Source organism: Oryctolagus cuniculus, chromosome 9 (genome assembly GCF_964237555.1).
Source record: "Oryctolagus cuniculus chromosome 9, mOryCun1.1, whole genome shotgun sequence".
NCBI lineage: Eukaryota > Metazoa > Chordata > Mammalia > Lagomorpha > Leporidae > Oryctolagus > Oryctolagus cuniculus.
In genome coordinates, this window is record NC_091440.1 from 102,231,988 (window position 1) to 102,258,016 (window position 26,029).

The 26,029-nt window shown below is 41.9% G+C and overlaps 1 long non-coding RNA gene across 1 annotated transcript in view; it reads right to left on the minus strand.

The window, feature by feature from the left end:
• LOC138843854 (uncharacterized) overlaps positions 1-21,721 on the minus strand; it is a 44,263-nt gene extending 22,542 nt beyond the window's left edge. Inside the window, exon 1 of the long non-coding RNA XR_011378964.1 lies at positions 21,239-21,721. This is a non-coding gene — a long non-coding RNA (uncharacterized lncRNA). The remainder of the gene's footprint in view (positions 1-21,238) is intronic.
• Between the last annotated feature and the right edge of the window lie 4,308 nt (positions 21,722-26,029).

Consider the following 26,029-nt stretch of genomic DNA (forward strand, 5'->3'; position numbering starts at 1 on the left):
AGATCTTCTGAAAGTAATCTGGCATTTCTCTTGTGCACATTTTACAATCTTTTCTTTATGTTTTACTGTGGTTAGCTTCATTACAATGTGTCATGGCAAAGATCTTTTTCTGGTCATGTCTAGGAGGAGTTCTCTGTGCTTCCTGTACTTGAATGTCCCTTTCTTTCTCCAAATTAGGAAAGTTTTCTGTTACTGTTTCATTAAAAGGCCTTTTTTATCCTTTCTCTCTTTCCATGCCTTCAGGAACCCATACGTTGGGTCATTTGATAGTATTCTGCAGATTCCCAACAGCGTTTTTCAGTTTTCTAATTTCTTATTCTTGTTTTTGGTTTGACTGTATAATTTCCTGTGATTTGTCTTCTAAGTCCAATATTCTTTCTTCTGCTTCACCAATTCTGTTCCTAAGGCTTTCCACTGCATTTTTATTTGTTCTGTTTAGTTCTTCTTTCATTTTGATTTACCTTTAAGATCTCAATTTCTTGGGAGAAATTTTCTTTCATGTCTCTATGGATTTCAGTGGGTCATGTATTTGCTTCTGATTACTTCAATGTAATCTTATGATCAGCTTTGAATTCCATTTCTTGCATTTCTTTCATCTCAGCATCTTCACAATCTAGTACTGAAGTGTTGTGTTCTTTTGGGGGCATCATGTTGTCTTCCTTATTTTTGTTTTTTGAACTGGTGTGTTTGTTGTTCAGCATTTGTGGAGATACTCATTGGTTTCTTTGTTGTTGGTGTTTGTTCTGTTTTGTTTGTGTGTGTGTGTGTGTGTGTGCTTGCTGTGGCAGCTATTATCTTTGTACTATGACTCTGTAGATAAATTGAGTGTCTGCTTTCAGTGAATATCTAGAGGCTTGTAATGGGTGTGGCCAGGGAGCCCTGTTCAGTTCTCCCAGATGAAGAGTGTGTCTAAGGTGATACACCCAGGTTTGGTGTGGTAAATCTCTTTTTTTTTTTTTTTAATCAGAATTGAAGTTTATTCTGCTCAGCTGAGCTCCTTCCTTCAGAGGAGACCAGTGCCTGAGCATTAGCCCCTGTGGAGACAATATTCATCTGCTGTGCCCCAAGGACCACACAAAGGATCTGTTCAGTCCTCAGTGTAAGTTCATATTCCCCAGCAGTGTCCCTCACCAGCTATCCAGGAAGCCCTGAGCATGTGGAGTCTCCTACAGTGACTGCCCAAAGTCCCAGCCACACCATGAGTCCTCCCACACAGCCTCAGTTTTTTTCACAGTACTGGCACAGAAGCCCCCAGCCCCCTGTTAATTCTCCCCACCAGAGGCAGGAATTTCCACTCAGCTGGTTGCTGGGTGCAGACATGAGCTGGCACAGCTGTTATGTATGTCCACAATGGCGCCCACTCTATTGGCTTGTTACAAGATGCCGTTGTAAAGCGATCAGGGAGAAAGAAACGTGTCCTTCCTTTTTTTTTCTAGTTTTTCAGGTACACTATCCCCCACAGGGTTCCAAGCTGGGTTACCTCCAGGCTCTTCCTACAGCTTTAGCATCAGTAGATTGGGTTGCTGATGTCTAGTCTCACTTCACTTTCCAACACTGGTGGGTAGGCTCTTGGTTGCTAGAGTCCTGAGTTGTGGGCATCCACACCCTCCACATAGGTCCACCATTTCCCTTTACTTTGCATAGAGTTTCCTCTGCTGTTTTCTCCCTAATTTTTCCCTGAGACTGCAATCTCTCCACTTTTTTTAAACTATCTTCTCCTGGACTAGAGCAGTAAGTTCCCTCCCTACTCCAGCATCTTGATTCTCCACACCCCCCCATCCTTTATATTAACAAAGATGGAAAGAAAAAGAAAAAAAGAAATTTTAAAATTGAACATAGACAGGCAAATATGTGAAGGAGCCAAAAATTTTAAGTCAAGTATTTGGGAAGTGAAGACTGGAATCTAATCTGCATTAAACTCACAAAACTTTTATACTCTTTATGTATTAATTTTTAAAAATCAACTATGGATCAGGATAACCAAATTTGGAAGAGCTTTCTGTTATCTGTCAATATTTTTAGATAGTTATAGGCCTAAATTTGACTTCATTTTGCAGTAAAGCTTTTACAACTACCTTGATACACAGAAACCTTTTCAAAACCAGACACTCCCTTAAATCTTTTGTTCTCACAGCCATACACTGATACTTAGATGTTCCAATATCTAATATGGCCATGGTAGTCATGATAACCAAGGTCATTTTCTTTTTGCCATCTTTAGAAATCTACATTTTGGGGGTAAGGAGGATTGTGGCGCAGTGGGTTAAGCCATCGCCTATAGCACGGGCATCAGGATTCTAGTCCCAGCTGCTCCACTTCAGATGCAGCTCCCTGCTAGTGTGCCTGAGAAAGCAGCAGAGAATAGCTCAAATTCTTGTGCCCCTACACCCATGTGGAAGTTCCAGAAGAAGATCCTGGCTTCAGCCTAGCCCAGCCCTGGCTATTAAATGATATTATCTAACTTTATTCTTATCTATTGCCTTCTTGGTAAATTCATATTCCAGCTTCCTACTTTGTTCTTCAATCACATTTATCCCACTTTTTGTGTTTAATTGTTTTCTTTAACTTCTCAGCTTAATAACTTTTGTACTTTCCTGATGTTAGTCAAGAACACAGCCAGTTTCTTAGGTTGCTTACACAGATTTCTATGACTGTAGGACAAGCAATCAAATGAATTGGAAGAAACACAAGATTAAAGCTTTCCTCCTGTGTACATTTTCATTTTCTCCCTTTAAAGTCTACTACCCAGGTTGAACCCATCCACCACCCTCCCCCGGCCCACTCCCCTCCACAGAGCAGTTCAGTCTAGTCTTCCATGTACACAAGGAATGGACTCACTTTAATGTTGTTAATTTTTAAAAAATTTATTCTCGTGTATCACTACTATTTCTCCGGGGTTGATTTTGGGAATTGGAATCTCCTGTTAGTTAACCATTTTGTCAGGAGAGTAAACCATGCCATATAAAACCAATTACCCTTTTTAAGAAGAAGAATTTTGAAAACATAATACAGGTAGTTATCCTTTGTGAGCCAAACTCAATAAAATGTTATCAATTAAGGTACTGAATTCAAATTTCTAAAATTAAGTGCTCCTTTATCTCAATGACTAATTAACAATGAAGATGCTAGTTTAGAAAATTCTGGAGATATTGTAGGTCTTCAGAGCAATCTGATATGTAAATCACGCCACAATTTTATTCCAAGTGGAGATCCAGCAAGGCTTCTTACATTACTGTTAATAAGTTGTCAGATATAACTAAAGGTGTAAGATGTTTTCTCTTCATCATTGGACTGATTTGCCTTTATAACCTCTATAACCGTAGTGGTAAATAACAGGAAGGAAATTCTTGCTATATCAAAAGAAATAACAGTTGCTTTTTCTTTCAGGAAAGGGGGGTGGGTTGTGGGTTATAGTAACAAGTTAACATTCTATGTGTGTTACATTATACAAGGTCAGTCAATACCCAATTATTATAATTGAACTTCCATTCCTTACACCAAGGCTGATGTTCCAATATGGAAACTGAGGCAATACTGTTGCAGCAAAACACAAAGCATTAGGCACAATGTACAAATCCTGCATAATGGGGTCAGCTTATGCAAAAGATACCTCAAATATGACAATCAGAAAACCAAGGGCTGGCCAGGCAGTGACTGGTGGAAGTATAAAATTTTCCTCTGTCTATAAATGCATATAATCCAAAGTGGGCAAAACTCTACTTTGCTTCTATTGGAGGAAGGATATTTTACTGGCTTATTCTCTTGTTATTTCTCTGGGGAAAGAAGGTCAATTTCAGGAGGAATTATGGGAGACCTTTCAAAGCTTCCAAGAGAAAGAAATTAGAAAAAGCCAATAAACGGAGTGTTATGTACTAAGAAAGGGTGAAAATGAAAAAAATTCAAAGACCAATTACCTTGGGTGGAGAGGATGAGGGAGAATAGCAAGGGATGTTAGGATTAGGTCAATTTACACTCTGATACAGGATGTCAGTATCCCAGGCAGTGACTTTTAACCAGCTGTAAAACAACATTGGTCCCGGCCGGCGCTGCGGCTCACTAGGCTAATCCTCCGCCTTGCAGCGCTGGCACACCGAGTTCTAGTCCCAGTCGGGGCGCTGATTCTGTCCGGTTGCCCCTCTTGCAGGCCAGCTCTCTGCTGTGACCAGGGAGTGCAGTGGAAGATGGCCCAAGTACTTGGGCCCTGCACCCCATGGGAGACCAGGATAAGTACCTGGCTCCTGCCATCGGATCAGCGCGGTGCGCCGGCCGCGGTGGCCATTGGAGGGTGAACCAACGGCAAAGGAAGACCTTTCTCTCTGTCTCTCTCTCTCACTGTCCACTCTGCCTGTCAAAAAAATAAAAAATAAATAAAGTACATTAAAAAAAAAAAAACATTGGTCCCAAGAAACAAGATTTTGGGAGTAAAGTCTTTTAAAGAGTAACAAGTTGGGGCCTGCGCTGTGGCATTAGCAGATAAAGCTGCTGCCTGTAGTGCTGGCATCCCACATGGGTGCCAGTTTGAGTACCGGCTGCTCTACTTCCCATCCAGCTCTTCATAATGGCCTGGGAAGGCAGTAGAAGATGGCCCAAGTCCTTGGGCCACTGCACCCATGTGAGAGACCTGGAAGAACTGATGTTCCAGTATGGGATGCTGGCATAGGAAGTGGTGGCTTAACCCACCATGCCACAATGCCAGCCCCTCAATAACACTTTTTATACACCAATAACAACTTGCTGAGAAAAAATGATAAGAACAATTCCACTCACAACATCCATAAAAAATATTTTGCAGTCAGTTTAATCAAAGATGTGAAAGACCTCTACAATGAAAATTTAAAGAAACTGAATAACAAAAACAAATTATGGAAAGACCGCCCATGTTCAACACTTGGAAAAATTAATATTAAAATGCTTTCACTTGGCCAATGCCATGGCTCACTAGACTAATCCTCTGCCTGCGATTCCGGTACCCCAGGTTCTAGTCTGGTTGGGGTGCTGGATTCTGTCCCGGTTGCTCCTCTTCCAGTCCACTCTCTGCTGTGGCCCGCGAGTGCAGTGGAGGATGGCCCAAGTGCTTGGGCCCTGCACCTGCATGGGAGACCAGGAGAAGCACCTGGCTCCTGGCTTTGGATCGGTGCAGCGTGCCTGCTGTAGCAACCATTTAGGGGGTGAACCAACAGAAGGAAGACTTTTCTCTCTGTCTCTCTCTCTCTTTCTCACTGTCTAACTCTGCCCATCAAAAAAAAAAAAATGCTTGTACTGGGGCTGACATTGTGGCGTAGCAGGTAAAGCCACCATCTGAGATGGCAACATCCGTTATGGGTGATGGTTTTTGTTCTGACCTCTCCACCTCCAGTTTAGCCCCTGCTAATTGCTTGGGAAAAACAGTGGAGAGTGGCCCAAGTGTTTGGGTCCCAACCACCCCTTGAGAGACCCTGATGAAGGTCCTGACTCCTGACTTCAGCTTGGCTCAGCTCTGGTTATTGCAGCCATCTGAGGAGTGAACCAACAGATGAAAGCTTGCTCACTCTCTCTCTCTCTCTCTCTCCTTCTCTCTCTCTCTCTCTCTGTAACTCTTTGAAATAAATAAATATATCTTTAAAAAAGTTTGTAGTACTCAACACAACTTGCAAATTCAATGCAATTCCCATTAAATGCCGTGATATTGTACAGAACTAGAAAAAATAATCCTTTCAAAAAACACTTAACATTTTTATTTATTTATTATCTTGTTTTGTATTTTTATTTTATTTATTTATGATTTCATTTATTTGACAAAGTGGGGGAAAGGGATGGATATATGTGTGTGTGTGTGTGTGTGTGTGTGTGTGTGGTGGGAGAGAGAGAGAGAGAGAGAGAGAGAGAGAGATCATCTTTCTGCTGGCTTACTCCCCAAATGCCCCCAACAGCTGACTGAGGCTGGGACAAGTTGAAGAAGCCAAGGGCTTCTTCAGATGAGGACATGATCTGTGTCTCCTACATGTGTGGTGGGAACCCACCTATTTGAATCTTTAGCTGCTGCCTCCCAGGGTGTGCATTTAGCAGGAAACTGGGTGAGAAGCAGAATGGGAACTTGAGTCTAGGCACTCTGACATGGGATATGGGAATCCCAAGTGGCATCTTCACTGCTGTGTCAAATTCCCTGATCATTGCAGATGTTTGGAGAGTAAACCAACAGATATATCTCTTTCTCTCTCCCTTTCCTTCATTTTTTCAATTTGCCCTTCAAATTAAAAAAAAAAAAACATTTTAAAGCGCTATTAATTTTTGTGTGTTGATTTTAATAAATTCATTTATTCATTCTAGTAGTCCCTTGGTAGTGCCTTTAAATTTTTCTATTCAGAAAATCATGTCACCTGCAAATAGGAATAATTTGACTTCTCTTTACTTATGTGCTTTTTATTTAATTCTCTTATCCAATTTCTCCGGCTAAAATTTTCAGTACTACCTTGAATAAGAGCAGTAAGAGTGAATCTCCTTGTCTGGTTCCATATCTTAGATTTTCAGATTTTTCTCCATTCTGTATGATGTTGGCTGTGGGTTTGTTACATATAGCCTTTATTACACTGAGGTATGTTTCTTTTATATCTAATTTGTTCAAGGTTTTAATCATGAATGGGTGCTGAATTTTATTGAAAGATTTTCCTGTGTCTTTGGAGATGATCAAATGATTATCATGCTTCATTCTGTTGGTGTAATGCATTACATTTAGTAATTTGCAAATACTGAACCATCCTTGCATCTCTGGAGTAAATCCCACTTCACCGTGACATGGATTTTCTTTATGATATGTTGTTGGATTCAATTTGTTACTATTATGTTGAGGATTTCTGCATCTATGTTCATCAGCATATTGGTCTATCATTTTCATTTTTTGTCTTTGATTTCTGAATCAAGATAAGGCTACCCTCATAGAATGAGTTGAGAAGGATTCCCTTGTTTTCCATTTTTTGGAATAATTCGAGACTAATTGTGTTGGTTCTTTCCTAAACATTTGATAGACTTCAGCAGTGAAGTCATCTGATCCTGGGCTCTTGTTTGTTGGGAGACTTTGTTACTAATTCAATATCAGTACTTGTTATTGCTTTGTTCATGTTTTTCATGCCTTGTGGTTCAATTTTTGTATGTTATATGTGTCCAGAAAATTGTCTGTTTTTTCTGGGTTTTCAATTTGTTGGCATATGGTTGTTCATAAGAGTGTTCAATGATTCTTTGTATTTCTGTAGAATGGGTGTGATACCTTCTTTTCATCTCTAATTATATTTATTTGAATCTTCTTTTTCCTTATATTAGTGGTTTATTAATTTTATTTATCTCTTCCAAGAACCAGCTCTTCAATTCACCTATTCTTTGTGTTGTTTTCTTATGTTCAATTTCATTTATTTCTGTTATTTTTGTATTTCTTTCCCTCCACTAATTTTGACCTTGCTCTGTTCTTTTTTTTTTTTTTCTTCTAGGTTCTTAAGATGCAGTTATGTTGCTTATCTGAAATCTTTTTCTTCTTTCTATGTAGGGTCTTAACACTATTAACTTCCTTCTTAGTATTGCTTTTGCTGTATACCACAAGTTTCAGCATGTAGGGATTCCATTTTTATTAGTTTCACTTTTTTCATTTTCTTTTTCTGTTTACTGTAACACCACAAATTTTATTCAGAAACCCATTTTGTGGGGCTTGCTGCTGTTGTTATTGTTTAAAAAAAAATCCCATTACGAACTGGTTTGGTTGACCGGCCACAACACTTCCTAACAGTCATTCAGTAAAATGGCACAGCTCGGAATCGCCCCCGTCTCTCAAGATCTTGGGACCGCCTCCTGTCGCCCACCACCTCTGCCTCGGTCCGCCGCTGCCCAGACCCCTGCCCCTAGGCGGAGAGTAACGTTCCTGGGCCTGGACCTGGGTGTCTGCTTCTTGCCACAGCGCGCCTAGAGCTCCGGCCGCAGTTCCCACGCAGCTGCAGAAGCCCCCTCCCGCACACGCGGCGGCCGCACTGCTGGCCAGGCCTCTCTGCAGTCGGTCGCAGGGGGCGCTCGGTGTGCAACGGCTGCGGTTACACTAGCGGTCATTCGAGTCGGTCACAGTCTTTTCTGCATCTTCCTCGCGGCGAAACCGCCAGGTGCTCTCCCAGGGTGTCGCAGGCGTTCACTTCCTCAACCTCCTCCTACTTCTCCTCCATCTCCACGGAAACCTCCTCAAAAAACTCAACGCGGCGTGAGCCGTCGGCCGTTTGTGCACTGCTTAGGGATAGATGTTTTGAATCCAGATGGCCTGGCTAACGGTCGGTTTATTGTGCAACTGAGTGCATCTGTCTCCATGACAAAAGGCCCCAATTTTGGAAAAAAAAAAAATACACAGCTGACTTTGTCTTTCTTGGTGCTGAGATGGAGGCCAAATACTTCGCCATTTCTCTCCCGCCACTGCCGCCATAGCTGCCCGCGCCGCCCACCTCAGTTTCCCTTTTTATGCCTTCAATAACCCATTGTTCATTTAGGATCACACCATTCAGCCTCTATGTATAATCTTCAATGTTTCTTTTGTTGTTGATTTCTAGTTTTATTCTATTATAGTCACGAAAGATATGTGATACGATTTTGATTTTCTGAATATTAAGATGCATGCCCTCATGTACTGTCTGTCTCAAAGAATGGGTCGCGAGCAAATTAAAAGAATGAATTTCTGCAGCTGCTGGATATAGGTTCTGTAACTGTCTTAGTTCCAGCTGGTCTAGAGTGTAACGTTTCTTCATTGACTTTTTGGGGGGCTGGGGGCCTGGCCAATCCATCACCAATGAAAAGTGTGATGTTGAAGTCCCCCACTGTTATCACGTTGGATTTCTTCATTCCCTTTATTTATAATAATTTCTGTTATACAAATTTGAGTGCTTCGGCTTACATATGCATTTACCATCGTTATATCTCCTTATTGAATTTATCCTTTGATCATTATATAGTGGCTTTGTACCTTTTTAAATGTGTTGTCTTAAAATCGATTTAGTGGGGCCAGTGCTGGGGTGCAGTGGGTTAACGCCCTGGCCTGGGGTGCTGGCATCCCATATGGGCGCCGGTTCTGGTCCCGGCTGCTCCTCTTCCAATCCGGCTCTCTGCTGTGGCCTGGGAAAGCAGTGGAGGATGGCCCAGGTCCTTGGGCCCCTGTGCCCACCCGTGTGGGAGACCTGGGGGAGGCTCCTGGCTCCTGGCTCCTGGCTTCGGATTGGTGCAGCTCTGGCCGTTTCAGCCATCTGGGGAGTAAACCAGCAGATGGAGGACCTCTCTCTCTGTCTCTACCTCTCTCTGTAACTCCATCTTTCAAATAAATTTTTAAAAATCTTTTTCAAAAATCGATTTTGTGTAAGTACAGCTAGCTCCTCCTGCTCACTTTTGGTTTCTGTTAGCATGGGATACCTTTTCCCAGCATTTCACTTTCAGTCTGTCTGTGTCTTTACTACTGAAGTATCTTTTAGGCAGCATATTTTTCTATCCGTGGAGCCAGACTACATCTTTTAACTGGGAAATTTAGTCCACTTGCACTTACTTATTTTCCTCTTTTTGCTTTGAATAACCTTTTCTCTTTTTCTAGTAAGTTTTATAATTCCACGTATTTTCATGATGATTTAGGCATCTTTTATAAATGTCAAAATTTGGTGGTGACAAATTCCTTCAATATTTGCTTATCTTGAAACATCTTTATTTCTCCTACATTTATTATTTTTTTTTTTTTGACAGGCAGAGTGGACAGTGAGAGAGAGAGAGAGACAGAGAGAAAGGTCTTCCTTCGCCGTTGGTTCACCCTCCAATGGCGCACCGCGCTGATCCGATGGCAGGAGCCAGGAGCCAGGTGATTTTCCTGGTCTCCCATGGGGTGCAGGGCCCAAGCACCTGGGCCATCCTCCACTGCACTCCCTGGCCACAGCAGAGGGCTGGCCTGGAAGAGGGGCAACCGGGACAGAATCCGGCGCCCCGACAGGGACTAGAACCCGGTGTGCCGGCGCCGCTAGGCGGAGGATTAGCCTATTGAGCCGCGGCGCCGGCTCTCCTACATTTATTAAAGATAACATTGCTAGGTAAAGTAATCTGGGTTGGCATTTATTGTCTTTCAGAACTTGAAATGTATCTTTCTATTCTCTCCTAGTATGTAAATTTCTATTGAAAAAATCTGCCGTTATTCTAATGAAAATTTCCCTTAAAATGAGTTAGTGCTTTTCTCTTGCAGATTTAAAAATTCTCTTTGTGTTGTACTTTTGACTATAATGTGTCATAGTGGAGATCTTTCCTCTTTTATTTATTTATTTTAAAGGCAGAGTTAGAGCAAACAAGGCAGAAACAGAGAGAGGGAAACCTTCCTTCTACTGGATTACTCCCCAAATGGACACAACTACCAGATCAGGACCAAACTGAAACCAGGAACCACGAATTCCATCCTTTTTTCCCATATGGATGACAGGGGTCCAAGTACTTTGGCCATATTCTGCTGCCTTCCCAGGAATGTTAGCATGAAGCTGGATCAGAAGTAGAGCAGTTGGGACTCAAACCTGCAATCCTATATGGAATGCCAGCATTGCAAGCAGGTGATTAGCCCACTGTATCACAACACCAGCCCTGGAGATCTTTTCTAAATTTATGTGGGACCCTGTGTCCCTTCTACACATGGATTCCATTATTTCTCGCTATTGAGAAATTGTTCAGCTATTATTTCATTGGATAGGCTTTCTAGGTCCATTGCTGTTCTTTCTTAGAGATTCCCAAAATGCAGATCCTTGTTCATCTTATAGTATCCCAAAGATCTCAAAAGCTATCTTCATTCATTTATTTATTTGTTTTATGAAGAACTGTCCTCAAATTCCTTCTTCTACTTGATTAAATCTGTTGTTAAGATTTTCACCTGTACTCTTTAATTTTTTATTTTCATTTTATTTAAAAGCATTGAGACAGAGAAATAGACATAGAGACCTCTTCTATCTTCTGGTTCTCTTCCAAATGTTTGTAATATCCAGGACTAAGCCAAGCTGAAGCCAGGAGTCTGGAATTCTATTTAAATCGCTAAAGTGAATGGCAGGGACTCTAGCATTTAAGCCATCATCTATTGCTCCCAGGATGTGTTATCAGGAAGCTGAATCAGAAGCAGAGTAGATGGGGATGTGAACCATGCATTCCAATATAGGATACTGGCATCTTAACTGCAGAACCAAATGCCTGCCCCTGCCTGTATTTTTTTAACATTTATTTAATAAATATAAATTTTCAAAGTACAACTTTTGGATTATAGCAGCTTTTTTCCCCCCATAACCTCCCTCCCACCCACAACCATCCCATCTCCCACTCCTTCTCCCATCCCATTCACATCAAGATTCATTTTCAATTCTCTTTATATACAGAAGATCAATTTAGTATATATTAAGTAAAGATTTCAACAGTTTGCACCCACACAAAAACACAAAGTGTAAAATACTATTCGAGTACTAGTTATACCATTAATTCACATCACATTAAGGACAGAGATCCTACATGGGGAGTAAGTGCACGGTGACTCCCATTGTTGATTTAACAACTGACACTCTTATTTATGGCATCAGTAATCACCCGAAGCTCTTGTCATGAGCTGCCAAGGCTATGGAAGCCTCTTGAGTTCCCCAAATCTGATCTTATTTAGACAAGGCTATAGTAAAAGTGGAAGTTCTCTCCTCCCTTCTCCTTTCAGAGAAAGGTACCTCCTTCTTTGATGGCCCATACTTTCCACTGGGATCTCATGCGCAGAGATCCTTCATTTAGGTCATTGTTTTTAACCACAGTGTCTTGGCTTTCCATGCCTGTGAAGTTCTCATGGGCTCTTCAACCAGATCTGAATGCCTTAAGGGCTGATTCTGAGGCCAGAGTGCTATTTAGGACATCTGCCATTCTATGAGTCTGCTGTGTATCCTGCTTCCCATGTTTGATTGTTCTCTCCTTTTTAATTCTATCAGTTAGGATTAGCAGACACTAGTCTTGTTTGTGTGATCCTTTGACATTTAATCCTATCATTATGATCAATTATGAACTGAAACTGATCACTTTGACTAGTGAGATGGCATTGGTACATGCCACCTTGATAGGATTGAATTGGAATCCCCTGGCACGTTTCTAACTCTACCATTAGAGGTAAGTCCAATTAAGCATGTGCCGAACTGTACATCTCCTCCCTCTCTTATTCCCACTCTTATATTTAACAGGGATTACTTTTTAGTTAAAGAATGATTGTGTGTTAATTAAAGAGTTCAACCAATGGTATTAAGCATAACAAAAAAAAATACTAAAATAGATAAAGTATTACATTGTACATCAACAGTCAGGACAAGAGCTGATCAAGTCATTGTTTCTCATAGTGTCTATTTCACTTCAACAGGTTTCCCCTCGGTGCTCAGTTAGTTGTCACCAATCAGGGAGGGACTGGTTTGGGACTGGTTCATTTCACTCAGCATGATGTTTTCCAAATTCCTCCAGTTTGTTGCAAATGACCGGATTTCATGGTTTTTTGCTGCTGTATAGTATTCTATAGAGTACATATCCCATAATTTCTTTATCAAGTCTTCTGTTGCTGGGCATTTAGGTTGATTCCAGGTCTTAGCTATTGTGAATAGAACTGCAATAAACATTATGGTGCAGACAGCTCTTTTATTTGCCAATTTAATTTCCTTTGCGTAAATTCTGAGGAGTGGGATGGATGGGTTGTATTGTAGGGTTATATTCAGGTTTCTGAGGAATCTCCAGACTGACTTCCATAGTGGCTTGACCAGTTTGCATTCCCACCAACAGTGGGTTAGTGTCCCTTTTTCCCCATATCCTCGCCAGCATCTGTTGTTGGTAGATTTCTGTATGTGAGCCATTCTAACCGGGGTGAGGTGAAACCTCATTGTGGTTTTGATTTGCATGTCCCTGATGGCTAGTGATCCTGAACATTTTTTCATGTGTTTGTTGGCCATTTGGATTTCCTCTTTTGAAAAATGTCTATTGAGGTGCTTGGCCCATCTCTTAAAAGGGTTGTTTGTTTTGTTGTTGTGGAGTTTCTTGATCTCTTTGTAGATTCTGGTTATTAATCCTTTATCGGTTGCATAGTTTGCAAATATTTTTTCCTATTCTGTTGATTGCCTCTTCACTTTCCTGACCTTTTTTTCCCTGCCTATATTTTTTTAATTTTGTTTATTGAGTTTTTCAATTCCAAGGTTTTCTATTTTGTTCCTTTTCAGGATCTCCAGCTGTTTGTTGAGTTTCTCATATCATGCTTTTTTTCTGATTTTGCTTAACTGTCTATATTTACTTGTATCTCTTTGAGAATCTTAACCATTCTTTTGAATTCTCTATCAAATGTTTTTCCATCTCTGTTCTTTGGGATCTGTTAAAGGAAAGTCACTGTGTTCCTCTGGAGACACCATGTTACTTCATTTTTTAATATTGTGGTCCTATGTTGAGATTCGCACATCTGGTAGATCAGTTCTCTCTATGCTCTTTAGAAAGTCAGCTTTAATCTACTTTGTCTTGGAGATGTAACTCTTGTGGTGTCAGTTTGGTGGACAAGACTGCTTTGGTTTCACTTGAAAGCTGTAATATCATCTATATTTCAGCTATAAATTATGCCTGACATGGTGAATCAGAGAAACTTGCTGCATCTGGGGACACACAGGAATTGACACATAGTGACCCAGACTGGCGTGGTGCACACAGTACTGAAGGGAGCATTATCCACTGTGAGGCCACTCCAGTAATTGAAGTGGTAGCTCTGGATCAGGACAGATATTTCTTCCAGCACATCTGGGACATGCTCTCCTGTTAAGGGGGTTTCCTGGGGTAGAAACCCCATGGGAAGTGATGCTGGGTTCAGCATCCCCATCAGTCGCTCAGCTAGGATTTTATCCAGAAGAAAATATATATTTGGGTTAAAGTAGGTAGGTCATGAATACTATAAAAGCAGTTTATGTTAAAGTTTCTGAATGTTCAAAAAGGTTTCTTAATCAAGCAGAACTGGTCTGGAAGGATCAAAGCATTTATTATTGGACAACTTGTATAAAAATGGAACACAAGTCAGAATTATCCTGTCTGGACAAGATTGATCATTTCTAAACCTCTAGTCTGGATCAAAATGTAACCAAAATTTCAATACAGGCATATTGATTCCTCCATGAAAAATTCAGTGTTTGTAATAACATTTTCATTTCCAAGTTCTTCATGCAGGAGTCCCTCCTCTGCCAAGTCTTTCCCTGATGAATATGAAAAACAACCAGAAATAGAAAATTCAGAGTCTGATTATGGTTATGACAAAACAGAGACAAAAACAGATCCCTAAGAAAGGCATCAGAATCATGGACAAGGTGAAAACACAGCTTACCAAAGACTCATTAAAATGATTTCTGTACAATATAAAGCACATCAGGAGGGGAGGCATTTGACTTAATGGATAAAACACCAGTTAAGATGCCCATGTAACAAATAGTATTAAGTGCTTGGTAATAATAGTTGATATAATTAAAAAGGTGTTAAGGCTCCAACATGGGAAGCAGTCCACACAGCAGACTCATAGAAAGACAGTCATTTAAGGGCCAGCACTGTGGCACAGCAGGTAAAGCTGCTGCCTGCAGTGCCAGCATCCCATATGGGCGCCGGTTTGAGACCCAGCTGCTCCACTTCCAATCCAGCTCTCTGCTATGGCCTGAGAAAGCAGTAGAAGATGGCGCAAGTCCTTGGGCCCCTGTACTCACGTGGGAGACCCAGAGGAAGCTCCTGGATCCTGGCTTTAGATCAGCACAGCTCTGGCCATTACGGCCAATTGGGGAGTGAACCATCAGATAGAAGACCTCTCTCTCTCTCTCTCTCTCTCTCTCTCTCTGCCTCTCCTCTCTCTGTGTAATTCTGACTTACAAATAAATAAATATATCTTTAAAAAAAGACAGTCATTTAAAGTAGCACCCCTTAAGGCATTCTGGTCTGGCTGAAAAGCCCACAAGAGCATTTCAGGCATGAAGAGCCAAGATACTATGGCAAAAAGTGTCCTACATGAGGAACTCTGTGGATGAGACCCCAATGGAAAGAAGTGGTCATCAAAGAAGGATGTACTTTTCTCTGAAGGGAGGAGAGAACTTAGCTTATGGCCTTGGCTAAATATTGAAGGATTTTGTGAATTCAAAAGGCTTCCATAGCCTAGGCAGCTCAGGTCAAGAGCCTCAGGTGATCACTGATGTCATATATAAGAGTGTTATTGGGGAAACTATTGTAATCCATAAGCTGTACTTTGGAAATTTATGTTCATTAAATAAAATAAAATATTTTTTAAAAAAGAGTGTTAGTTAACTACAGGAGTCACTGTGCACTAACTTCCCATGTGGGACCTCTGGCCTCAAAGAGTTGTATTATGAGAGTTAACAGTAAAACTTGTTCTCAAAGATTTACTTCATTTTAGTGTATTAAGTGGACATATTCTTATGTCTCTTAAGTTTTAGATAGGCCTAAGTACCCAATTCCATTGCTTGTTTCCTTAGGTGCTTCTTCAATTAATGATAAAATTTGTTCTCAAAGAAAAAAAGTATATTATCACAAAAACATAAAAGAAAAATAAAGAAGGAAGTAGAAGAAAGCATGGGAGTGAGGGAAGGAGGAAGAATGGGGTGGGAAGTGTCATTATGTTCTTAAAACTGTATGTATGAGATATATGAAACTTCTTACATTAATGTAAATAAAAATTTAAATTAAAAAAATGCCCATGTAACAAATTATAGATTTGTTAGATCAGCAATATAGATTTGTATAGATCAGCAGCCACCTGTTGCACTGGATTCAACTTCTTGCTGACACAGACTCTCAAGGCAGGGGAAGCAGTAAAAATTATTGCTCAAGTGATTGGGTTCTTGCCACTCCCAGCTTCAGTCCATCCTAACCCTGGCTATCATGGGCACTTGAGGAATGAATCAGCAAATCAGGAATCAATCTCTCTCTCTCTCTCTCTCTCTCTCTCTCTCTCTCATACACACACACACACACACACACCCTTTCCTCCCTCCCTCTAAAATATTTTTTTGGCAGGCAGAGTGGACAGTGAGAGAGAGACAGGGAGAAAGGTCTTCCTTTGCCGTTGGTTCACCCTCCAATGGCCGCCGCGGCCAGCATGCTGCGGCCGGTGCACCGCGCTGATCCGAAGCCAGGAGCCAGGTGCTTATCCTGGTTTCCCATGTGGGTGCAGGGCCCAAGGACTTGGGCCATCCTCCACTGCCTTCCCAGGCCACAGCAGAGAGCTGGCCTGGAAGAGGGGTAACCGGGACAGAATCTGGTGCCCCAACAGAGACTAGAACCCAGTGTGCTGGCGCCGCAGGCAGAGGATCAGCCTATTGAGCCATGCGCTGGCCTCTAAATATTTTTTTTAATTTATGAAAATACCAAAAGAAAGGAATTGTGACTATTGCATTTTTCCCATGGCTTAATCATGGGAAATTACTCTGTCTCTCTCTCTCACTGTCCACTCTGCCTGTCAAAAAAAAAAAAAAAAAAAAAAAAAAAAGCCGGCGCCGTGGCTCAATAGGCTAATCCTCCACCTTGCGGCGCCGGCACACCGGGTTCTAGTCCCGGTTGGGGCGCCGGATTCTGTCCCGGTTGCCCCTCTTTCAGGCCAGCTCTCTGCTATGGCCAGGGAGTGCAGTGGAGGATGGCCCAGGTGCTTGGGCCCTGCACCCCATGGGAGACCAGGAAAAGCACCTGGCTCCTGGCTCCTGCCAGGATCAGCGCGGTGCGCCGGCTGCAGCGGCGGCCATTGGAGGGTGAACCAACGGCAAAGGAAGACCTTTCTCTCTGTCTCTCTCTCTCACTGTCCACTCTGCCTGTCAAAAAAAAAAAAAAAAATCATGGGAAATTGGTGACAGGCCGGTATAACTCCATTACCAACTATTGCATGAGCATACTAAGGGACCAGATCTAAACTTCCTAAATGCCCTCAAGGATAATCCCACTTTTTCTGAAAGTCTTCAAATGGATATAACTACCTTACCATCTATGGCTTTTATCCTTCCAAGAGAACACACCATATTTACAAAGGCTGTGGTGGCATATGGTTTATTGGGCCTTCCCACATGAGTTTCTGTGACTCTGGCCAGTGCCATGGTGTAGCAGGTTAAACCTCCACTTGTGAGGCCAGCATCCCATGTGGGCACTGGTTCAAGACTCTGTGACTCAAGGCCAGCTTCATAGACATGAAATACATGCAATTGCATAAGGTCACTTACTCAGAAGGGCATTGTGCTTAGTTTAATATTCTGCTGTCACTATCTTGAAAGTCATAATTTTTAAACAAGGGATTCCACATTTTCATTTTTCACTGAGTCCAGAAAATTATATAAACAGTCCTGCTGTGAGTTTAAACAACTATGGAGTAATTCTCTCCACCTACTTCAAATCTACTCCTGTGAAAACATACTTGTTGGGGCCAGCGCTGTGGCGCAGCGGGTTAATGCCCTGGCCTGAAGTGCTGGCATCCCATATGGGCACCAGTTCTAGTCCTGGCTGCTCCGCTTCCGATCCAGCTCTCTGCTATGGCCTGGGAAAGCAGTAAAAGATGGCCCAAGTGCTTGGGCCCCTGCACCCACATGGGAGACCTGGAAGAAGCTCCTGGCTCCTGGCTTCGGATCAGTGCAGTTCCAGCCATTATGGCCAACTGGGGAGTGAACCATTGGATGGAAGACCTCTCTCTCTCTCTCTGTGTGTCTCTCTCTCTGCCTCTCCTCTCTGAGTAACTCTGACTTTCAAATAAATAAATAAAATCTTTTAAAAAAAGAAACCATACTTGTCAGAATAATCTTAACATATTAATAACCATAGAGTATCAAAATTAAACCTAATATTTTAGTGTTTTGCCATTCTGCTTTTCCACTTTGGTTCCACACACCAAATTAATCCTAAAAATGTTTTCATAATCCATGTGATTGGAAACATAGGGTCACATGATCCAAAAAATGACGAATGGAAATAGCTATTGGATGGTGCTTCTCACAAAGTCCAATCTCCAGTCTCAACAAACAGACCTAGAAACAACAGAAACTACATGGGAAGGTAATCTGCATGAAATTAAGAAATGTGAGACTTCTCCTATAAGGAGTGTCAGCTGAAAACCCAAACTCATCACCCCTGAAAATAAGAATAAGGCAGCTGGGAAGTGAATATCCCTATTACCTCTCTAAGTGGAAGTTCCCTCTAGACAACACAATTTGTGAGATTCAGTGAAAAATTAAAATGCAGAGGCTCTTGTCCAAAAGCTCTTAATTTCCAGGCTGTGACAGGAAAGCACAAATCAAGCATAAGCATACTGCAGTACCTCAGATATCGTATTCCTGTGCAAATGGCCCTGGGAATGGCCATCTCCTCTGTTCCACATATACAAAGCTCAGGAAGAATTTCAGGCCCAGACCATCCTTCACTTTTACAATGTATTCTAGGCTATGGGGCTTTTATTATCTAAGGGCAAAGAAGTTTCTCTGGTGGAAAGCATTATGTGGTAGAACTGTCCCTAGAAACCAGGATAGGATTATCCTAGATCTAACAGTGACTTCTTGCGTGACCTTGAGAAAGTTTCATATGACCTACTTTCTGTTACTTTATTGATACATCAGTATTTGACTATACAATCCCTGTGATCCCTTCAAAAACCCATTATCCCAAGGTCTAAAATTAAAGGCATTCTAGATCGATAGAAGTACTACCTTCAAAATTTGGTAGCATTTTTGCTACAAAACATCAAAATTTCACCAAACCCAGTATCTTTCAGTGAAATTATATTCCTCAGTTGCCTTCCATTCTAAAGTATTACAACAATTTTGTCAAGCCAATTGTCTTCATTTGGGAAGTACAGTCACATGAGATATATATATATATATATATATATATATATATATATATAAACACATATCTGAAACTATTAGTGGTGCAGATCATGGACACAGAGGATCCAGAGTCCTTTCTGGGGTCAAGAAAGGTGTCAGAAAAAAAGTAGTTTACTCATTCATCCACTGATGAATGAAACTGGGCTGACTACATTATCTTGGCTATTGTGAATATAGTGCTGTAGTGAGCATGGGAATGCAAGTGCTGCACAGAGCTGGGATAAAGGAGCTGATAGGCTTCAAACATAAAGAAAATTGAAAGATTGGGTGCCTTGTTTGATTGGTTTACATTGTGTATATGTGTTGAATTATTGTACTGTACCTCATAAAAATGCACAATTATGTTAATCAAAAATTTTTAAATAAAATAAAATGCTTTTTTAAATGATGTTTAAATCAGCTGGATAAATGGTCTTCTGTTCCTTTAAAAAAAATGATCCCCCAGAAATAAGGACTCCCCCGCTCCCCTCAGAGGACTGAGGTTACAACTGCCCAAAGCTCTGCTCCATGCAATGGATCTTTCAAACAAGGCCTTCCACTCTCCTGCCCCATTCCAAAGAGCAGATTTACCCACTGACTAGGGTTGTTCCCATGGACCAGAACATCTTGAAAACCAACTTTGTCTTCACACTTCACTGGGCACAGTGGCAGTTTGGCTACAGAATTATCTGGCCAGAAACATTTGCAAGGTCAGACATGAAGACAGGGGCACACATGTGAAAACTATTAAGTGTTCAAAGCAGAAACCTTGCCTTGAGATATTTTCTTTCCAGGGAGGAGGTTTAGTGGTTGGTGGAGGATCAAAAGAACCTGTTGATAGCTTCAGAGAATGTAGAAGCTATGGTTCTGAAAGGGGGACCCCTGAACACAGTGGGCAGAGGTTGTGCACACACACACACTGTGAAGCACCTCAGATGAAGGTTTATGGCTAGAAGAAAGTACAATGGAGGACAAGGGATACCCGCCTGCCTCCGCTGTCTCATGCCAGCATGAATGTCCTCACATGCAGCCTCACACAGATAAGACATGTACCAAGATTGAGGTAAAGGTTCTGTGTGAGAAACATCCTGAAATATCTTTAGTAGACCCACTCCTGAGGGTGGGATGTTCTCAGAGCGTCAGAGTCCCTACCTGCTTTATATTTTATGGGAACACTCAAAATTCCTGTCACAGTCTTAATCTAATTTCTGGTTCTGTGTCCCCATCCCTAGCATTGGACATACTGCTGTGTTCATGATACCATTTTTCTTTGGCATTTCTGACTCAAAGTCCCTGGGACATAGAGTCCAGAGAAATACAGGTGTCATTTTCCAGCAAATGTAGCAGGGTCAGAATGCAGATTCCGTATCTCACATCCCAGTGGGCTCTTTGTCATTCATTGTCCACTAGCTGTCCTCATCCCAGGCTCCGGCTACTTTCTCACGCCTACCTTGATGCTTTTCCTTTCTGCAGCGATGAATCAGAAGAAAAAGGAAAAAGAGCAAGATGCAAGGTCCAAGGATGAAACCAAGGACACTCGTCACAAAGAGGATCCCGGGGGCAGGATTTGAATGGGTCGCTGGAAAAAACATATCTTGAGTATAAGAAGGACTCAGGAGAATTCTGCCACTACTGTTACCTGTTGGGTGTTAAGCACAGTGAAGTCACAGCTTCAGGAACAATGGGAGATTGTGAGGGCCTCTGAGGGACTGGCTTGGCTCTGCCCTTAGGGCATCTCAACCCCACCCTATCAGAGACCCTGAGACTGTTAAATAAGAGAATGCTAATTCATAGCTGGAAGCTTCACAACTGACACAGACTCGTAGGTTCAGAGGCACTAGATTAAGTGCATGTTCCAAGGAGAGCTCAGAGCACACTGCTGGGCAAGTAACCTATTTTCGCCAAATGTTCTGTCCTAAAATCAACCCAGGGAAAGGACACTTTTCCTGAGGAGAGACTCCCAACCCTTTTCTTAAGGGCCAAGAGCCCCCTGTTCATTCCTGTCTGAAGTGTGTTGCCCAGAGAGTATCTTAAATTGTCCGTCCTGTCATGTGGGACAAAAGGAAGGGAACCTACTTGAATATGAGGCAAATGTTCTCTATAGTTCATACATCAAAACAAGAACCTGCACTTGACCAACCATCACCAGGACATTCACCCTGAATCCTTGACCCTACATTTCTGGGAGGTTCCAGGTTCTCTTCCAGCAAAAATGCTCAGAGAAACCCAGCAATTCAGGCTGTAGCCTCACCCAGCTATGGGAAAAATATTTATACTCATGGAAGCCTTTTTTTGAAAGAACAAGTTTATATTCCTACCATTTCTAGAGGAAATTACTATAATTTTTTTTAACTGAAAACAACAGAAATGTATTGTCTCACAGTTCTGGAGTCCAAAAGTCTGAAATCAATGTGCCAGCAAAGTCAGGCTCCCTCTGGAGACTCCTGGGGAGGAGACTTCCTTGCCTTTTCCCGTTTTCTGCTTCCATAAAACCATGACGTGCTTGGCTTGCAGACACACTACTCTGGTTTCTTCCTGGGACATTTTCTCCTGGGACATCTCTTGTCTTCACACAATGTGCTTCTCTCTGTGTTAGTGTCTAAATGCCCCTCTGCTTATAAGAACATCTGTAGTGGGATTAGGGCCTACCTAATCCATTATGACCTCATTTTAATGTCTACAAAGATGCTATTTCCAAGCAAGGCCACATTCTAAAGTTCTGGATGGGGACGGATTTGGGGGAAGATATTAATCAACCCAGTACTCTCTCCAAAGCTGTCACAACTAATTCTCTTTACAGAGTATCTGCCTATAGCTTCTGCACTCACGGGGACGCCTTACGCCAGCAACCACGTCACCCCTGTTGTCTGTTTCACAGTGACTGCAAGTGTAGGTCGGCAGAGAGGACTCCCTGCCCCTGCATTACACCTCCACAAGCCAGGCACAGCTTCTCCAGGTGGCCAGAGCAGAGATATGCACACCACGGTACAAGGTATAAAAAGATTAAGCACACGTTCAGATACCCACTACTCTATATGAACATATCTTGGAAAGTCATGCGTTGTATAATCAAAACACACTACATTCAGTGCTTCCTTAAGATTCCCAACAGAACTGTACGGGAACCTATGATCTACAGTGATCACACTTGAGGCTATCAGCATCACTCTTCAGGACCTAAAGAAATGCACAGGGTTAGTAAACCCTGAGCTAGACACTCCAAGACTGCACACATGATCTAATGTCTGGGCCAAGAACCAATGTGCACAACAGTCACTATTTTTTAATTTTCTTTTTTTTTTTCTAAAATGTGTTTATACAAGAGGAACAGATTTCATGTATTTCAGATGTACAATTTTAAGAACATAATGTGGTTTCATAACAACAAAAACAACTGTTACAAAGTAAGTGCTGTAAAACTCGCATTCTGAGATAGGAAGTTTGAGAGCATCGGGTTTACTGAGGAATACTCTTACAGGGGACTAAAAGAGGAAGAATGGACATGCGATACCTGGACTGTAACGTAGCCACAACAAAGGCTCAGCCGATCCCACAGGGTGCTCCAGAGCTGGAGTTGCCCTTCATAGCTGGGCCAGAGGGAGAAGAGGGAAGGCTGGGCACTCAACACCCATGTATCAAAGAATCATTGGAAAAGTGCTGTCTCAGGGAGCAGCCACCCACCCACGTCCACAGCAGCTGGGAAACGGGTGCTTTAGTTAAGAAGGGAGACACTACAGCTTCCACCACAGTCACGTTTCATGTCTGATTCACTTGCTTTGTACATGCGGGAGGCAACATACATTAAGTTATGAGAGCTTATTCTTGTTGGATGCTTGAAAGCCTCTCTCTGGGGGAGACTGGAGTGAGGAGAGTTCATAGAACAAGCTACAGATCCTACCACTGCAGTTGGATCTCAAGTTCACAACTACTCCTCATCTCTCTCTTCTACCACATTGGATATTGTCCCCTCCCTCTGTGAGCACCTCTGCCAGTCCAGGTGGCTTACCTGGTAGGACGATCCAGCCACTAATAATAAAGGGTCTGTAACCCTGACCATCATTCACCTCTCAGACTGTGGATGCTGCATTTGTCCTTTTATCAAAATGGGGCAAAGGAGTGAGTGTCAAGAGATACTCAAAGGGAAGAGATGTATAATTTGGGGCATGCTCGGGCTGACTTGCCCCAATTGGTAGAGTTGGAAACATACCAGGGGATTCCAATTCAATCCCATCAAGGTGGCATGTGCCAATGCCATCTCACTATTCCAAGTGATCAATTTCAGTTCACAATTGATCATAATGAAAGGACTAAGAGTCAAAGGGAGCACATAAACAAGTCTAGTATCTGCTAACACTAACCGATAGAATAAATAAAGGGGAGAGTGATCCAACATGGGAAGTGAGATACTCAGCAGACTCATAGAATGGCGGATGTCCTAAATAGCACTCTGGCCTCAGAATCAGCCCTAAAGGCACTCGGATCTGGCTGAAAAGCCCATGAGAGTATTTCAGGCATGGAAAGCCAAGACACTCTGGCAAAAAGATCTCTGTGAGTGAGATCCCAGTGGAAAGAACAGGTCTTCAAAGAGGGAGGTGCCTTTCTCTGAAGGGAGGAGAGAACCTCCACTTTGACTATGACCTTGTCTAAACAAGATAAGAGTCGGAGAACTCAAGGGGCTTCCATAGCCTTGGAAACTCATGACTGGTGCATAGGGAGATTACTGATGCCATAAACAGGAGTGTCAATTTGTAAAGTCAACAACAGGAGTCACTGTGCACTTACTCCTCATGTAGGATCTCTGTCCTTAATGTGCTGTACACTGAGGCTTAATGCTATAACGAGTACTCAAACAGTATATTTCACTTTGTGTTTCTATGGGGGTGCAAACTGTTGAAATCTTTACTTAATGTACACTAAACTGATCTTCTGTTAAAAAAAAAAAAAAAAGAAAAGAAACTATCAATTCCCAACTTGACTCTCACTGGGATTAAACATGACAATAGGTCTGATCTGATTTCATCATCATTTAAAAAAAAATCATCTATTATTTTTCACTTTATGTTTCTGTGTGGGAACAAACTGTTGAAATCCTTACTTAAGGTATACTAAGCTGATCTTCTGTATACTAAGATAATCGAAAATGAATCTTGATGTGAATGGAAGGGGAGAGGGAGTGGGAAAGGGGAGGGTGGTGGGTGGGAGGGACGGTATGGGGGGGAAAGCCATTGTAACCCATGAGACGTACTTTGGAAATTTATATTCATTAAATAAAAGATAAAAAAAAAAAAGATACTCAAATAGATCATCTGCACACAGAATATATTCTTACCTGCACCCACTGTGCGGCATTTCTCTTTTAACTGATGATCCGTTGCTCCTGTAAGAAGGTAGCTGGGGGCTGGTGCTGTGGCACAGCCAGGTAAAGCTCCGGCCTGCAGCACCAGCATCACACATGGCCACCAGTTCCAGTCCCGGCAGCTGGATTGGAAGTGGAGCTGCAGGCAAGAAGGGCAAATCCATACCTAAAGTTAAGTGCTGACCGTGGTACAGATGAATCACTGCCCTTTCCAGGGTGAAAGGGGTCCAATGCCATCACCTCACCATCGTGTGCTTAACTGATGCCCAGGGGAGCTGAGCTGGGAGCTGAAATAGCCCTCCAGAGTTTTAATTCTTTTTTTTTTAACTTTTATTTAATGAATTCTAAATGCAACATTACTGAGCCTTTACACTCTTACTTTGATTAGGTGTGGTTAATAAGCTGTCTTGGGAAAAGGGTATGACCTTGAAGGAGGAAATTCTCAAAGACATCACTTAACACCACTCTGAGTACCAGGGGGAGGGAATGCTGAAGGGAGACTTCCAAAACACAATAACAAAAGTGGAAACCTGACTGGAGGAGTTCAATACAAGACAAAAGTTACAGAGCAAAGGAAAGGCGAAGTTAAAGAGTCATCAATAGAAAGTATTCAAGCTGAAAAACGGAGAAAAAGCACCATAAATAAACAGGTAAACCCTCTGAGACATGTGGGAAAATTGCAAAAGGTTTACCTTTTATGTAATTGAACTTACAAAAAGAAAGGAAGGAGAATGCGGGACTAAAAAATATTCCAAGAAATAATGGCTGAAATTTTCCCAAGTTTATCAATAAGCTGAGTGAACCCCGAACGTGATCAACACAAATAAGCTCACATAACACGACACCATAAACAAATTTTGGGAAATAAAAGACAAAGTATGTAAATGACTTAGAGAAAATTGGCACATAATCTATAAGGGAACAATAATTTGAGGGACAATTGATTTCTCCTGGAAACCATAGAGACATTTTCCAAGTGCTAAAAGAGTAGAACCATTAAATAAGAAATCTAAACTCAGGGAAAATATCCTTCTGGAATGAAAATGAATTAAGAACATTCTGGGCTGAAGGAAAATAAGATAATTTGTCATTAGCAGCCATGCCCTAAAAAAGCAGGTAAGTAAAGTTATTCAAACAAAGGCAAATAAGATATAGGAACCCTGGGATGTCAGCAAAAAGAGAAATGGAACAGGTAAATTCACCAGTGAACATAATAGAGTATCCTTCTCCTTTTGATTTTTTAAAATACATGTATTTGTGGAAAATAGAACTATAGTCAATAAATGCATACAAATATGTATGATATTCAACTCCTCAAAGATTATCACTTCTATTTGTAAGAAACCTTTAGGGGCCAATGGTGTGGCACAGTGGGTCAAGCCACCCCCTGAAACACCAGCAACCCTTGCAGTGCCAGTTCACATCCGCTGTTATACCCCCAATCCAGCGTGGGAAAGCTGGTGGGAAGGATGGTCCATGTCCTTGGGCCCTTGCACCCATGTGGGAAACCCAGATGGAGTTCCAGGCTCCTGGCTTCAATGTGGTCCAGCCCCTGCCATTGAAGCCATTTGGGGAATGAACTAGCAGATAGAAGATCTCTCTGTGTCTCTCCCTCTATCTGTAACTGTGACTTTCAAAGCCATCTCCCCTTAATTATTTTGAAATGTATGATTGCTGCACCGCATAGTCACCCTACTGTGCTATACAACAGTAAAACTACTTCCCATCCTCTAACTGTATTTTGACACCCATTATCCATCATCTCTTTATCCCCATTCCTCCTTACCTGAACTTTTAAAATTTTGTGTGATATTTG